Source organism: Periplaneta americana, chromosome 12, assembly GCF_040183065.1.
Source record: "Periplaneta americana isolate PAMFEO1 chromosome 12, P.americana_PAMFEO1_priV1, whole genome shotgun sequence".
NCBI classification, from domain to species: Eukaryota; Metazoa; Arthropoda; class Insecta; order Blattodea; family Blattidae; genus Periplaneta; species Periplaneta americana.
The window spans coordinates 32,846,288-32,863,257 of NC_091128.1; the positions used below are offsets into that span (position 1 = coordinate 32,846,288).

Here is a 16,970-nt window from a genome sequence, read left to right on the forward strand (position 1 = left end):
CTATTTCAGAATGTCAGGGTTATCATTCGATCATCTGTTGGAAAAAGTGACAGACGGTGCAGACCTAGGAAACCTTTTTCTGAAGCTTCTGAAAGGTCTGAGAGAAGGAAAGCTAGGAACATATTGCAGGCCACCGGCGTCAGTCGACTGAGGTGCTCGCCTGTTGATCTGGAGTTGCACTTGGGCGTGGGTTCGATTTCCGCTTGGACTGATTACCTGGTTGGATATTTTCCGAGATTTTTCAACCGTAAGGCGAATGTCAGGTAATCTATGGCGAATCCTCGGCCTCATCTCGTCAAATAACATCTCGCTACCACCAATCCCATCGACGCTAAATTACTTAGTATTTGATACAACGTCGTTAAATTACCACACACACTGCAGTCACAAAAAAGGAGTAACTTCTCTTTCTTACACAGATATGCTTGACAGATCAGGGAAAGAGAGATACTGCTAATTTTGTCAAGGAAATTACAATTACTACACCGAAACGTGCCACAAAATAAAAAGAGCGTACATGTCAGCTGCCATAAAGCCTATTCCACTAACTTTTGCCTCTTGTTACAAAATAAATATTTTACCTCTAACTACTGTACAAAGTTTGATCATAATCTGATAGATAGAAGGAAACTTATTAAATTTATCTAATTTCACCCCTATAATGGGGTAGTTTGCTTTACACAAATATAATTTGAGCTTGTATACAAAACAAATATGTTACTCTTAACTAACGTACAATTTTGATGAAAATCTGTTTCGTATGAGAAAAGGTACTAATTTTACCTAAATTCACCCCTACAATGAGACAGTTTCTTTTACATAACTATAGTTAGAGTTTGTATATAAAACAAATATACTGCCTATAACTACTGTGTAAATTTTAACGAAAATCTGTTAGATAGAAGAAACGTTATTCATTTCCTCTAAATGCGCCCCTTATAAAGGGTAGTTTCCCTCAAACGTAACAAGAGTTGCTGTACAAAACAAATATACCACCTGTAACTACTGTACAAAGTTTTTAATGAAAATCTGTTAAAATGGAGAAAAATTAATAATTCGATTAGTTGTTAATTTTTCTATAAATTCAGCCCCTAGAAAGAGTAGTTTCCTTTATACAAGCGTAATCGGAGTTTGTATACAAAACCAATATACAACCTATAACTACTGTACAACTTTTCATGAAAATCTGTTAGATAGAACAAAAGTTATTAATTTTTCTCTAAATACACCCCCTTAAGGTGTAGTTTCCCATCTACCAACATATTCAGTTTGTATATAAAACAAATATACTATTTACTTACTACTTACTGGCTTTTAAGGAACCCGGAGGTTCATTGCCGCCCTCACATAAGTCCACCATTGGTCCCTATCCTGAGCAAGATTAATCCATTCTCTATCATCATATCCCACCTCCCTCAATACTATCCTCCCATCTACGTCTCGGTCTCCCTAAAGGTCTTTTTCTTTCCGGCCTCCTACTAACACTCTAATGCATTTCTGGATTCGCCCATACGTGCTACATGCCCTGCCCATCTCAAACGTCTGGATATAATGTTCCTAATTATGTCAGGTGAAGAATGCAATGCGTGCAGTTCTGTGTTGTGTAACTTTCTCCATTCTCCTGTAACTTCATCCCTCTTAGCCCCAAATATTTTCCTAAGCACCTTATTCTCAAATACCCTTAACCTATGTTCCTATCTCAAAGTGAGAGTCCAAGTTTCACAACCATAAAGAACAACCGATAATATAACTGTTTTATAAATTCTAACTTTCAGACTTTTTGACAGCAGACTGGATGATAAGAGCTTCTCAACCGAATAATAACAGCCATTTCCCATATTTATTCTGTGTTTAATTTCCTCCCGAGTATAATTTATATTTGTTACTGTTGCTCCAAGATATTTGAACTTCTCCTCCTCTTCAAAAGATAAATTTCCAATTTTTATATTTCCATTTCGTACAATATTCTCGTCACGAGACATAATCATATACTTTGTCTTTTCGGGATTTACTTCCAAACCTATATCTTTCCTTGCTTCAAGTAAAATTCCCGTGTTTTCCCTAATCGTTTGTGGATTTTCTCCTAACATATTCACGTCATCCGCATAGACAAGCAGCTGATATAACCCGTTCAATTCCAAACCCTCTCTGTTATCCTGGACTTTCCTAACGGCATACTCTAGAGCAAAGTTAAAAAGTAAAGTGATAGTGCATCTCCTTGCTTTAGCCCACAGTGAATTGGAAACACATCTGACAGAAACTGATCTATACGAACTCTGCTGTAAGTTTCACTGAGACACATTTTAATTAATTGAACAAGTTTCTTGGGAATACCAAATTCAATAAGAATATTATATAAATCTTCTCTCTTAACCTAGTCATATGCCTTTTTGAAATCTATGAATAACTGATGCACTGTACCCTTATACTCCCATTTTTTCTCCATTATCTGTCGAATACAAAATATCTGGTCAATAGTTGATCTATTACGCCTAAAACCACACTGATGATCCCCAATAATTTCATCTACATATGGAGTTTATCTTTTCAAAAGAATATTCGACAAAATTTTGTACGACGGCAACAAAAGTCATATTCCTCGAAAGTTACTACAGTTAGTCTTCTCCTTCTTCTTTTCAAATATAAAACAAATATACTACCCGAAACTATTGCACAAAGATTTATGAAAATCTGTTAAATAGGAGAAAAGTTATTAATTTTTCTCTAAATACACCCTCTGTAAGGAGTACTTCCCCTTGTACCAACGTAATCAGAGTTTGTATACAAAACAAATATACTACTCAAACTATTACACAAAGTTTTTATGAAAACCTGTATGAAAACCTGTTACATAGGAGAAAAGTTATTAATTTTTCCTACATGCACCCTATAAGGGGTAGTTTCCCTTATAAAAACGTTATCAAAGTTTATATAAAAAACAAATATACTACGTGTAACTACTATACAAAGTTTCATGAATATCTGTTAAATAGGAGGAAAGACATTAATTATATCCAGATAAATTCACTCCATTTATCCCAATTTGGAAGCCTTCTTAATTTTTCATAGGTTAAAAGGGCTTTTGTTTCAAGATCTGTTACAACTGATTTATTAGATGTGATTATTTGCATGGCTTCAATTGGAGTAGTTCTGATTGCACCAGTGATGAGACGTAAAGCTTGGTTTTGAGTGCGTTCTAATATCTGTTTATTTGTGGTTGATGAGGTTATTAGTGCTTCACCACAGTACGTTAAGATAGGCTTTATGTATGTGTTGTAGGTTGTGTTGAGTGTACTCCTTGAGCTACCCCATTTCGTTCCTGCCAGTCTTTTTAGTAATTTAAAACGATTTGTTGCCTTTGTGCTAATCTGTTCAATGTGATTTCTCCATGTGAACTTATTGTCGAAATGTATACCCAGGTATTTTGCAATTTCAGTTCTTTGTAATTTATCATCTCTATAGTTTAGATTTATTTTCACTGGTTTCTTTCTTAATGAGAAGAGTTGGAAGTTTGTTTTTTCTGTGTTCACTGACATCATATTATTTGAACACCAGGTTTCAAGTGCCACTAACGATGACTGGATGGAATTTTGAAGTTTCTCTACTGCATTGGTTTTATGTGACGTCCAAATAAATGAGCTGATTTGAACCATTTTCTTGAAGGATACCATGTTTTTAAGAGTTGGCGGTTGTACTGTCCTTTCTCAACCCCCCTATGTGAAAGGATTCTAAATTTACATTCAGGACTCAAAATGGATAAATACAAGAGGTAGAAAAGCTTAAGCAAATTCTAGAAATACCAAATGAAAAGGAAAACTTGATGTCTCGATATAATCCACTTAATAACTTCAAAGTAGATTGCTGCCTTGATCTTGATGAAGTCTTCAACAAAAAAGATATAAATCCAGAAATAGCAAAAGCCATTGCCCTACAAACAATTAATAGAAAATATCCACAAAAGGACTGGTTGTACATTTACACTGATGGATATCTCATGGATCAAAATGAAGGAGCTGGAGCAGGAGCTACTTGCCAATACTTTTCTCTTTATAAAAATGTTGGCAAGTACACAACAAATTTTGATGGCGAAGTTGAAGCCATTTATACATCACTTCAAAATGTATTTGTTTGGCTAAACCAGTGCAAAAACATAGTCATCCTGTCTGACTCCAAAGCTGCAATCCAGTCCATCAGCTCAACTACATCTCCTAAAATGGAAAAAGTAAAAGAAATTCATTGCATGGTAAAACAAATTCAAATGCTAAATAAAAAAGTGGTCCTCCAATGGATCCCGGGCCACTGCGGACTGAACGGTAATGAGAAAGCAGATATGTTAGCAAAGAAAGGAACTTATATCAATTTAAAAACAAATTTCAAGTTCCCATATGAATCAATAAAGCGAGTCATAAAAAGAATAAGTTACAGCGAACAGGCAAAACATCAAAATTCAAAATGGAGAGAATCATTCAAAGATCCAAAACTAATTCCTGATCTACCTCGAAAATCTGCCATGGCCATGTTTAGATTGATTACTGGTCATGATTGCCTCAGTAAACACCTCCATCGTACTGGAGTACTGAATTCACCTAAATGCTTACTGTGCACCAGAGAAGAGGACATGGAGATGGAGCACCTGGCTAATTGTGAAACTCTTAGGACATTTGTGGACCTTCCATCAAAATATTGGGAAGCAAGAAGGATGATGACTTCATTGTTAAATCCAGAGCATTAGATACACATACACACACCCACACACACACATATCCAGATAAATTTATATTCTGAACCACTGCGTGTCGCCGATCTTGGCGGCTAAAATTCGTCCTTGTGTAAGCAGAAAATGCTGCCGCCAGTCGCAGGGACTGATTGTGAGTCTGCCGTTGGGGTCAGTGTTCGTGTGTAAAGCAACCTACGTTTTCCATTTAAATACATTACCGACTGCATCCCCGCGACAAGCCGCTAAGGTCAACTGCTTTTTGCAGTCGACCTTGGCGGCTAAAAGTCGCTCGTGTGCAAGGATCCTTAAGTGGTGAAGAGTGTGAGGGAAGGCCGTCATATTTTGGGGCAAAGTAATCAAATTTACGTTTCCTAAAGAATGTAAAGGTGTCGTCTTTACATGCAATGAAGGTATTTGGGGGCCAAGGAGATAGAACTCCATGTCCGAGTTATCTCCCATACTTAGTGAGAAGAAAGTAACTAGGGGATTGTAAATAGACATAATAATTAAATAACATTATTTCATGATAATTATGAATATTTCACATAGGCCTATTTATAAATAAAGTTAGCCTTTCTCTCTTTCTGCATTGGATAGTGACTTGGTTGTATAAAATTCCTAATAATAAGTAACTTATGTATTATGATAACTTGAAATTACAATATTAAAACTTTTGCTTCAGTTGTGAAAGCAAAAACAAAATTACTAAGAATAGTTACATTTACTTCTGCCTGTATGGCTACTTAATTTTTATAAATAACACTTGTTGAGCATTCGCCTTCCATAAAACTTAAATTTTCATTTTTTCTTCTTTTTGCGTCTCTTTCGTATCTTTGGGGAGCTAGTTGAGATGAGGCAGTCTTTTTCTTGTAATCTTTTAGAAAAATACTGGGAACGGTATGCTAGTTTTGGGGGTGTCCTGATCTCGTTCCCAATAAAATGAATACCGCAAATTCTTGTTGCGGGTGTTTGTTTCCAAGGTGAACCATCAACACTTGAAATCAAGATCTTAAAAAACAAGGCTTTAGAAGACTTGATGAAATGACTTCACGTTTCATTGCACTACAGTGATTGCTGTGTGGGATTTAGATTCAAACATAAGCACAGTTAAATGATACTGACTACTAATGACCCAGCAACCATAAAGCATTCCGAATTTTATTGTCAATACTTTCAAAGAAAAAATAATAGCTATATTTCATTCAAATGGAATAAAAATTGTAAGAGGAATATTAAAAGAGGAAAACGAAGTAGGGTAAAAGTTGGTAATCCTGTAATACGAGTAATATCGTGATACTGTTTGATAGCTTATCACGGTTTTACAGAGCGAGAGAAGGACCAATTGTCCACGAACTTATCCTTAATACGTTGTCGTAAAAGAACTGATTTTTGTCTCAATACGTAAAATTGTAATAAATTCTAAAACAAACTATCATGATATTACTCCTATCACGATATTACAAGCGTTTACCATATCTTATTAACATGCGTAATAGTGTATTTTGTAGTTAAAAATCTATTTATTTATTTATTTAAATTGTGTTTTTTAATAATAAACTATGGTTCATTGTTGTGTGTACGGTATTAGCACTCAAAGGGAAAGGGGTATTGGTAAACGACTGCCTAAGTAATAACAGATCGATTTCCAGCCTGCAAGCATAATATTGACAGGCCAGTTCAAAAGGGAAACAACTCAAAATTTAAATTTTTCAGACAACTGAAGTTTAAAGCTTCAAGCATATATAAAACATGATCCGAATTTGGATTAAGTTAAACGATTTTCCCACCTCACTTCTGATATTCCCATCACATCCATTCTGATTCCTCTCATTGTTTCCTTCAAGTTTTCCAACTTACCTGGTACAGGCGGAGTCTTCGGTCTTCTTGTCAATCTTCTTGTCCATCTTGTCCATCTTGTCCATCTTCTTTTCTTCTTTCTGTTGGATTTCGTCATGACATGTCCTTCCCCAGTATCCCCCACCCGGACATCCGATTGGGGGGATAGTTTACGTCCGGAATTTTTTACCAGGGAAAGACTCATCATGGCATTTTTATCATACATCTTCTTGGGATATATAAATGCGGTAGCCTCCCATTGCTATCCGCACACCACTCTCTCTTTCGCATCTTAAAAGATCCCAGGGGGCCCCAGCGTGAAGGTGAGGAGAGTGGATTTGACTAATTAGGCCCTCCGGACTTCACCGAAATTCTCCACAAGGGTTAAATATCAGTTCCATCAGGGTTTTTGACCCGATCAGAGACCAGGAAATCCCAATTAGCCTTTGCCCCCCATATTGAGTTTAAAGCATTATAAAGGTCATCCATGCGAAAGAATAACTAAGATACTTATCGAACATAACACCAAGAAAGTTAGTCTTCCAGGATTTAAGATTAAAGTTACGTCATTGAAATACTAGATATGTAAAATTAACATTATTACAAGAAATAAATATTAAATCTCAAATCTCTCCACAGTGCATATGAAGAGAAGGCATATGTCACTGTTGTTAGGGATTCGTCTGTCGGATAGGGGCGTTAAGCTTGACGGCCCCCTTAGTGCTATTCGACAGGAGTAGGCTACGTGCCGGCACCGGGGTTCTCCTTCTCTCTTTCTCATCTTCATCATCATCACTCATTCCATATACTATACTTATATATACACTCACCCTAGTACAAGACATAACTCTCCACAGATACACATCATGTACAGCGTGACCCGCCGAAGTGGTGCGGAACTAGAAAATGGGGCACAGTTCTGCCATCTATCCGCAATATGCGAAACCCGAATCACGTAAAGTGAAGTGGGTAGACATTAAATACATACATACTAAGAAATAAACGTGAAGTTTTGTCTACATTAATAAATAAGATTACTATAATGGTCGACCTGCGTGGCGCAGGTGGTATAGCGCTGGCCTTCTGTGCCCGAGGTTGCGGGTTCAATCCTGGCCCAGGTCGATGGCATTTAAGTGTGCTTAAATGCTACAGGCTCATGTCAGTAAATTTACTGGCATGTAAAAGAACTCCTGCGGGGCATAATTCCGGCACACCGGAGATGCTGATATAACCTCTGCAGGTGCAAGCGTCGTTAAATAAAACATAATTTATTTGTTATTAGAACGACACCATTTTTAAGTTCACAAATACTATTAATTAATTTTTAGTTTGCTCATTATCTAGATGCGAAGCAGAAACAAGATGAAATCAAATGTCTATCAAGATTAAGCAAACTAACACTTCAATATTATTCATTTATGCAGTGATAAGAGAAGTTGTGAAACAAATACAAAGGAAAAATCGTGAACTGAATACAGTTTATTAAATTAATAACTATAGGATTGATATAATTCTGAAAAAAAAAGTTTTAATTTTAATTTTTATATTCGTGTGGAGTGGGGGACACACAGGTATGCATGAGATAATTTTGATTGTGCTACTAAAACCCCTTGAGTCTTGGTGTTGCCTAAACCCCAAAAGACACCGCTATAAGGAAGAACATACAACGTTTAGTCCGCCATCATTAATTCCACTGTCTGTTATCCTGATGTTCGACAGGGTTAGTTAAAGGGTCCCACTCCATGGGCTGCATGTCACTGTCGGCGTCGATGTCTTCCCACTGCATGGGCTCCTGTTGTTCCTAAAAAATTTCAGAAATGTGGAATAATAAATGTTAAAATTTTAATCGATGATGGTGAAGTTTTAAAGACTATAAACAGCGTAATTTGTCTCACTTTAGAACAAAAGTAAAGTGATGTGTCCCATGATTTAGATTGACGCAATTACATTAGACTAGTCTTATCTAAATGAGAGGATTCTATGGAAGATTTAGGGTTCACTTTGTCTGAAAATGTTCTCTGTCGCAAGCAGATCTCTCTGTAAACTTACAATACTGCAAGTAACTTCGATAATAATCGAATCAGTGAATTACTTGAAAATTCCTTGAATTGTTTCGAAAGTTCTGAAAAACTTGTAAAAGCCGCCTAAAATTTTTAATTTAATTTAATACAGCTAGTGACAATCGGCATAGATGGACTAGGGAAAGAGACTCGTGTGCTGGAATGCGAGTTTGATTACACTCCGGCTGATTGATTATAATTATGTGCATAACCTATATTTTATTTCCACGCTCTCGGAGGCAGTGCCGAAAATGCAGTACAGACAGTGCAACTTTCTACATTCGAACGTGGAAAGATAAAATGTATCCACTTTTTTTTTCTTTCCAGCAGCTTGTAAGTCTGTTATTTAACGAGGTCACTCAGCGTCGACTGAATTGGTGGAATGGATGTGATATTAAGGCAAAATGAATCCATGGTGAGCTACGGGATTATGTGACCCAAACAATTGATCAGACCAAGTGGGCTGGAAGTAGTTATGAGATTCAATATATTTCAATTTCTGTCAACGTTGAGACCACTTCAATAATAAAGGCACCAAAAAGGAAAGATGAGTTCATGTCAATTTAGTCGTTATTAATTGAGGGGTCTATGATTAGTTCGTGGCCACCTGTAAGACCTCTGATATTGTGAGTTCGTAATGTTGGTTAAAAATTATAGACATTTCGAAGCAATTGTTCATTCGTACAATATATTTCTATTAAATTAGAGACAGATGAAGATTTTCGTAACAGTTACTTGAATTTGAATTAGATTTAATAACTAAGAGTATGAACATATTGTAATACATTATGCCAGTCTTTCTCAAACTTTTTTCCATTTCGGATCACTTTTAACGTAGTGTACAAACTTGGAATTCTTGTAGTCCATTTTTATTATTATTATTATTATTATTATTATTATTATTATTATTATTATTCATTTAATGAGGTGGGTGTAACTGTAGAATTGAAACTATGTTAATAATGCACATACACTCTCAAAAACTTGCATTTTCAATTCGGTTTAAAGTGCACATTCGCTATAATCAGTAGACCTACTATGAACTTGTATAAGATTTTTAAAAGAGTAAAAAAATAATAACTTAATAAAAAATAATCCTTAGTATACAAATATTAATATATTTTAATAGTATTTAACAATAATTCACACACGTAATTATATAAAATCTAGTACTTAATTATTGTTCTGTTGAGTGCGATGAATATGTTACTTTTTAAAGGCATAATTATCTGGTTTTAGGGCGGAAAGCTGTAGACTATTTCTATGATTTGTTTTCATGGATAAATACACAGAGAATCCAGATATGAAGTGATAAATATTATATTTCTTTTTAGATATTCAATAGTAATAATTATGAAATATAATAATGATTAATATTTTCGGGTCGGGCGCAGAAATTTGTTATCATTATTTTACACTAAACCTTGTTTTTAAATTAAAACTAGTACACTGTCTGACATCATGTTTTTATTCATTCGTATTTTCGTGACTTCATATACCTACATTTTGCAATAATCTCCAAATTTGAAATACTACTTAAATAGTCTACAATTACAGAATTCCAAACTTTCAGAAGCGCTGCATTATACGATTTATTTTGTTTGTGTTTATTGATAAAAAAAGGATGGTCATAAAGTAATGTAATGTATTAAAACCATAAAACTTCGTTGTCCTCAGTATTTTTTAAATTGCGTCGCACGATCGGTAGTGTTTTTAAATGTGTCCAGTCGAGGCTTAATTATCAGCCCCCAATATACACATTTATTCTTAGAATCGCTATTGACGCTATGAAACGTAAATGTTTCTATTCCCTACTTATTGTTGCAGTTTTCAAGCAAGAATCATAATAAAACTTAGAAAGCTTACCTCAGTGGGAAAGATTCATCTTGGTTATCCCATGGGACTCGAACCGAGCTCCTCAATACACATACTGTACATAAAACGCTATCTTTGCTTGTTTTAATTGAAATAAAGAATCATAATGGCGGTCCAATATGTCATTTGCTTTGTTGAAGATGGCATTGTTACGCATTGAGCAATGAATTCCATAGAGAATGAAAAAATGGAACTAGCATCAATAAGTAGAAGCACTGCCTGCTGGAACGCATCTTATGGCACATCTTACGATGAGATCTAGCAGACAGTGGTAGAAGTTTTAGAAAAGAAAATTGATAGTAGACTACTTGGGATGAGAACTTTCGACTTTATTTTAAATGTAGTCGACAGGCCACAAGGGAATTTAAATATTGTCGTTTTATTTAGGTGAGGTGTTTGGACTTTTTCCATCGCTGGTTGTCACAATAAAAAAATTAAGACACAACGTTTCGAAGGGTGGTTCTCCCTTCGTCTTCAGGTGGAAAGAAGGAGAGCAGAGAAAAAAACCTATTGTTGGGATCGTTACGTACAGCTATTCTGTATGACTGATCGTCGATTCCTCGAAAAAATCGAAAGAGAATTGGGAGGACAAATTTAAAAGGTACGCAAAACGCGTCCTTGCAAGGGGTTGGGGGCTGTACAAAACTAAATATATGAGCTCCAAGCCTGTTGGCCACTAGTCTCACTCCGGGTTACGCTGCTCCACTGAAGGAACTCTAGAAAATTTTGAAGGGGAAGCCGAAATTGGACGTAACCTGTTAGGTACCACATACGCGAGGGGGACTGAGATTTGATCAAGTGATCACGGAACGGGAAGAGGAAGAGTTGGCTGGTGTTTGGCTTCAGTGGAGATTATAATTAAGAAAGACCTGAAGTCATTAGCAGTATGTTGGCACTAAAACCAAACAGAATTAAGAAGATGGGCGTGAAGTGGCTAAAAAATTGATGAAAGACACACAAAAGGAGGGGGTGGGGAACTGAAAAAATGAACAAGTGTTATGATACCGCAATAGAAAATAATATAAAGATAAAAAGGAAAAAACTAGTAACAAAGGACAAGATAAAAAACTACTACTGCCACTTAGGGGTAGCAGACACTACTACTAATTACTAAGCTGCAACACTAGGTTGCGTTGTCTGATGGTGGTGGAGATGACCCCAGGTGGTCTACATGGTGTAGGTGACAGCATTCTTCCTCTTGTATTGAATATTTCTGATGTCTTGTTCAACTATGGGTAACCAAATATCCGGAAGAATTAGACTAGGTTGACTAATGGCACTGTCCGAAAAACTCATATGTGCGGCTTCCTTGTATTTCCTCCGAGTCAGAGAACGCTCAGTTTGTAGGATTGAAGTATTTTCCCACTTTATTTTGTGTCCGGATTCAAAGCTGTGTTGTACTATTCTTGACTTGTCTATTAGGCATTGTTTGAAGTTGTATTTGTGCTCCTTAATTCTTGTGGACAGAGGTCTGCTCGTTTCGCCTATATACACGCGACCGCATTCACACGGAATGTTATAAATGCAGTCTCTGGTATCCATGTAATTAGGTTTGGGTTTGTTGTTGGACAGGATTCGGCTGAGTGTAATCTCTGATTTGAAGACCGCTCTAATGTTATATTTCTTGGAGATTTTCTTGAATTTTTTTCGGAGGTGCCTCTTACATATGGGATAACTATGGTACTCAGGGGGTCGGGGGGGGGGAGGATCGCTCTTGTTTTCTTGGTTATGACTTATGGCTTTTTGATGAATTCTTGGGGATAACCATTCGTTACACAAGTGTTAGTGAGTGATTGTACTTCATTTTGAAGGTCGGATTCTTTATTACAGATGAAGATACCTCCCCATATGTGTGGATTTCCGGTAGACTGTGGTTGCCAGTTTGTCTTGGTCCCTCGTGACTAATACATCTAGAAATGGCAGACAATTGTCTTTTTCCAATTCCATCGTGAACTGGATAGAGGAGCGGAGTGAGTTGAGATGTATTAAGAAGCCATCTAATAATTGGGACCTATGAGGCCATATTATGAATGTATCATCTACATAACGGAGCCACAGGGTAGGTTTATGGCTGGCAGTAGATAAGGCCAGTTCCTCGAAATATTCCATGTAGATGTTGCTGATGAGAGGGGAAAGGGGGGAACCCATCGCCATGCCTTCATTCTGTTGGAAGAGCCTATTGTTAAAAACAAAATAAGTAGTCTTAAGACAAATATCCAGTAGTTCCATTATTGACTCTATGGAGAGTTGAGTGGACGAAGAGATGTTATTATCAGCTTCTAATTTCCTTCTTACAATGGAAAGAGCTTCATCTACTGGGACATTTGTAAATAGGCTTACCACGTCAAAGCTCACAAGAGTGTCGTGCATATCTACAGAGGTGTTCCTTATGATGTCGACAAAATGTCTGGAGTTCTATACGTAGGAGGACGTCTTCCCAGCGAGATGTGTTAAGGTCTTGCACAAAAATCTAGCTAAGGCATGACAAGGAGAGTCTATGGAACTCACTATGGGTCTGAGAGGGACATCCTGTTTATGAACCTTGGGGAGACCATATAAGTGTGGTGGTTTGCTGTGGCGTGGGGTAATCTTCTTGTAGATACTCGGTGGGAGAAGAGATTTGTGTTTGTTCAACAGTTTCTTGATTTTGTTTTCCACCTTAGTAGTGGGGTCTTTGTGTATTTCGGTATAAGTCTCGTTCTGAAGGAAATCGGAGATCTTTTCTTGGTAATCAGTTGTATTGAGTACTACGGTACAGTTCCCTTTGTCCGCAGGTAGGATTTTGATGTTAGGGTTAGTTTTTAGGTCGTGTAGGGCTTTGCGTTCTGCAGGGGATATATTATGTTTAGGTGGTTTCGATTTCTCGAGCATGGATCTAATTCTCCACCTGTACTCAGATGCCTGTGGATCTGAAAGTTTGGACGCTGCAGCCTCGGCTGCACATGATAGGTCCAGATTGGTGACCGGGTTGGACAGAGCGAAGTTCAGTCCTTTATTTAGAATAGAAGATTCTGCTTCTGACAAGTTGTAACTCGAGAGGTTGATGACATGATTCACGCTTGACGAACTGGGTATCATTTCTTGGTTCCTGCGGTTTAGATGGTTCAGTTTATTGGAATGGGATTCTGATTGTTTCTACGTAAAGAACTGTCTAGGAAGTCGATGTCAGTCATTTGCTTAATGCGAGTCTTTAGTCAAGTGTGAACTTCTATCACATTAGAATTCTTCTGCCATGATTCAATTGACAGTATGTTCACTAAAGTCTAGCAGACAAGGGTTCAATCCTCATCAGGGAGTGGCTCTATTTGTGAATGTCTAATGTAAGTTTAAAATTATTATTATTATTATTATTATTATTATTATTATTATTATTATTATTGGCGGGCGGGCGGATGTTGATGAAAAGTCATCTTCTTATTTTCACATTAGAACGATGCCTATTAATATAGAAATCCTTACTATGTTAATATCAACGTAAAAAAGTAATTTCTTATATTACATTTTTTTTACTTTTTTAACTAACAGGTCATTTTTATATTTTTTCGGCATTTTTTGGTCATTTTTAATACTTTGAAGAACTTTGAGATAATTTGGAATGCATTTTACTTTCTTCTTTACCGATAGGTCTGTTATATCATTTTCTAATCAAATAGATCAGTAGCAATTACCTACTGAATAAGTGAATAACAATGGAGTTTGAGTTTTATAGTTTGGAACAGACTCTAAAGTTCATCCCTCATTCCACTGAAGGCTTCACCTCACACCACGGAAGTAATATCAAATGCTTGATAGCAGCTTAGTTTAAGTGAGGACTTTGACCGCTACTGTTCTTTTGTCGGTACAAGGGTGTCTTTAGAATTTATGTTTGGAACGGGGGAAACTTCTACCATGTCCTGGACAGGACGTTGTGTCCTGCAGCAGACAGCATTTTAACACAAAGATTGCAAGAATGCAGCTGCGCCACAATTTGTTTCGTCATTCACACTCCCTCATCTGGAAGATCTGGTAACAAAAGTGAAGTGCGGAAGGAGGAGGAGACAGAATGAAGGCACTGACATGGGCCACCCCTGATTGAAACACAGTGTAAACCCTCATTAAAATCTATAGTTTTCCCTTGAAACCTTCATTTTGTTGCATGTTCTTTTCCTTTATCTTAGCCAAATTGCAGGAAGTTGCCTCCTCTCTCCGAGATTTTCAGGGCAGTCATTGAAACAAGGTGACTCATTTTTAAGAAGTTGTGATGTGAGTACAGTGAATAATATTTAAATGTCATTTTCTTTTAATTTTATGTCATTTTTCCATTAGTTGAAGGGCATTTTAATGATCATTTTATGTAAATTTTGAGATCATCAACATCCGCCCCCTAATTATTATTATTATTATTATTATTATTATTATTATTACGCCGAGCAAAGTCCTTTCGTTGCTTTGAATGCGGGACTAATGAAAATTTGAAGAAAACAATAATAAAGTAATTCTTAAACAAGTACTTGTGGCTTAAAGAATCCTTCTGCAGTTTTCGCTTTTAAGTGACAGAGCTATTCAGTACGTTCTAGTTTTTTCAAGTGGATCTGAATGATATGAACCGCGCTGATAGTAGATTCAACAATATTTTGACGAGAAAATCTCACAATACAAGTAACCTAAAAAAACAGGTTTTAATTCAATTCTAATGCTGTTTGTAGTTCTTTAATCCCCCAACTTTTAAAGTTCTATCGAGTTTCGTATATGGAAGCTCTAAAATATATATATCGATATCGAGTTTCGAGAAACTGTGGTGCCGACCCATCTATAATAATAATAATAATAATAATAATAATAATAATAATAATAATAATAATAATAATAATAACCCTCACCCTGTATAGGGCAGAGAGCTGGACGATGCTGAAGAAATATTTTGATGAGTCAATTACAGATGAAATGGACTTCTGGAGAAAATCAGCAGGAAACCACTGCTAAAAATACATCAGGAATACTGAGATAAGGAGAAATATGAAAATGAAGAGGATATAATGGTGGAAATTGAAAGAGGACGATTTAAGTGGTAGGAATGGACATTTATGCAGAATGGATGAGACATGTACTCCTAAGATGGTGTATGAATGGAAGTTGGAGGGAAGAAGAAAACGACCACAGACTTACTGGAAACAGAATATGCAGCAACCCATGAGGAATATTGAGATCACAGAGGATGATGCTAAAGATAGAGATCGATGGAGGCAGTTAATAAATGGAAAAAAAAAAGAGTGAAGCTTGTGTGGCTGTAATGTCATACTGTTCTGGCAGGAGAAGAACCTCTGTAGTGAGGAATATTCTCAATGCTTGCTCATTCGCTCGTTCGTTGGTTCCTTGGTTCGTTCGTTCGTCTGTTTTATTTACTTATTTATTTACTTATTTTTATTTACTTATTTACTTACTTAGTTATTTATTTATTTATTTACTTATGTATTTATTTATTTATTTACTTATGTATTTATTTATTTATTTATTTATATTTATGTGCTGGTCAACACCCGTTGGCCAATTAAAATACAGTATATAGGTAATAATAATAATAATAATAATAATAATAATAATAATAATAATAATAATAATAATAATAATAGACTAATATTGAAATTATCAAAAAACGAGAGTTTTTCAAACCAGAACACTCAAACTACAACTGTGGAACACACGAGAATATTTTCGAAGATCATAAAATTCAGTACTTATATCGAGAAATAATGCAGTTAAATTGTTTTACAAAGGGATGCCATTAAATGTTGCTGCACAAACAGTACAGGCTTTCCAATTCTGTTAGGCCAGTGGTCGTCAGCACTCGCTGAAATGGGTAGAGTGCATGGAGGGTAAGGAACTCTGCTCCATCGTGCACAAGGAATAGAGAGACAGCATACCCACCAGCAGCAACGATTGCACACTAGGGCAGTGTCTGTCCGCGGGTAAGAGACGCTAGCCCAAGAGTGCAGTGTTCTGATGATCGCTGTGTTAGGCTATGTACTAGGGCTATAGGTTGATGCGTTAACGTAATTTAATCAAGTAATTGTCTTGGAAGAGGGCAATTCAATGCAAATCTCATATTATGTGGGGTTGGAGCAGTGCCAATCTGATATTGTAAGAAAGTAATGCAATCTGACATAACTGGGTTACAAAATCATATTAACAATGTGTGAAAGAACAACCTTCCTGATTCGTTTTCTTTATATCGTCGGTTTAGAAGCAAAACACATTAAGTCAAAAATATAACTTCTGAGAAAAAGGCGTATATAATGTGCACAATGCAGTCTATGTGTATAAACTTAGAATTGAACAATCATATACACATAAAGAGAACAACTTACTAAAAATAATACTTTGAGGATTCAGTTTTTCCAAGAACATACAAACGCCGTTTCTCAAAATTAATTAATATTTTTTACTTAAATTGTTTTGCTTGTAAATCGACATTAACATCTTTTATAAAAATGGGACGCCTGAGG

The 16,970-nt window shown here is 36.2% G+C and overlaps 1 long non-coding RNA gene across 1 annotated transcript; it reads right to left on the reverse strand.

Annotated features, from left to right (window-relative positions):
- Window positions 1-7,805: 7,805 nt before the first annotated feature.
- On the reverse strand, window positions 7,806-11,057 carry LOC138710025 (uncharacterized). Its single transcript, XR_011335022.1, has 2 exons — window positions 10,480-11,057; window positions 7,806-8,354 (listed from the first exon to the last, which is right to left on the reverse strand). It is a non-coding gene; the product is annotated as an uncharacterized lncRNA (long non-coding RNA).
- Between the last annotated feature and the right edge of the window lie 5,913 nt (window positions 11,058-16,970).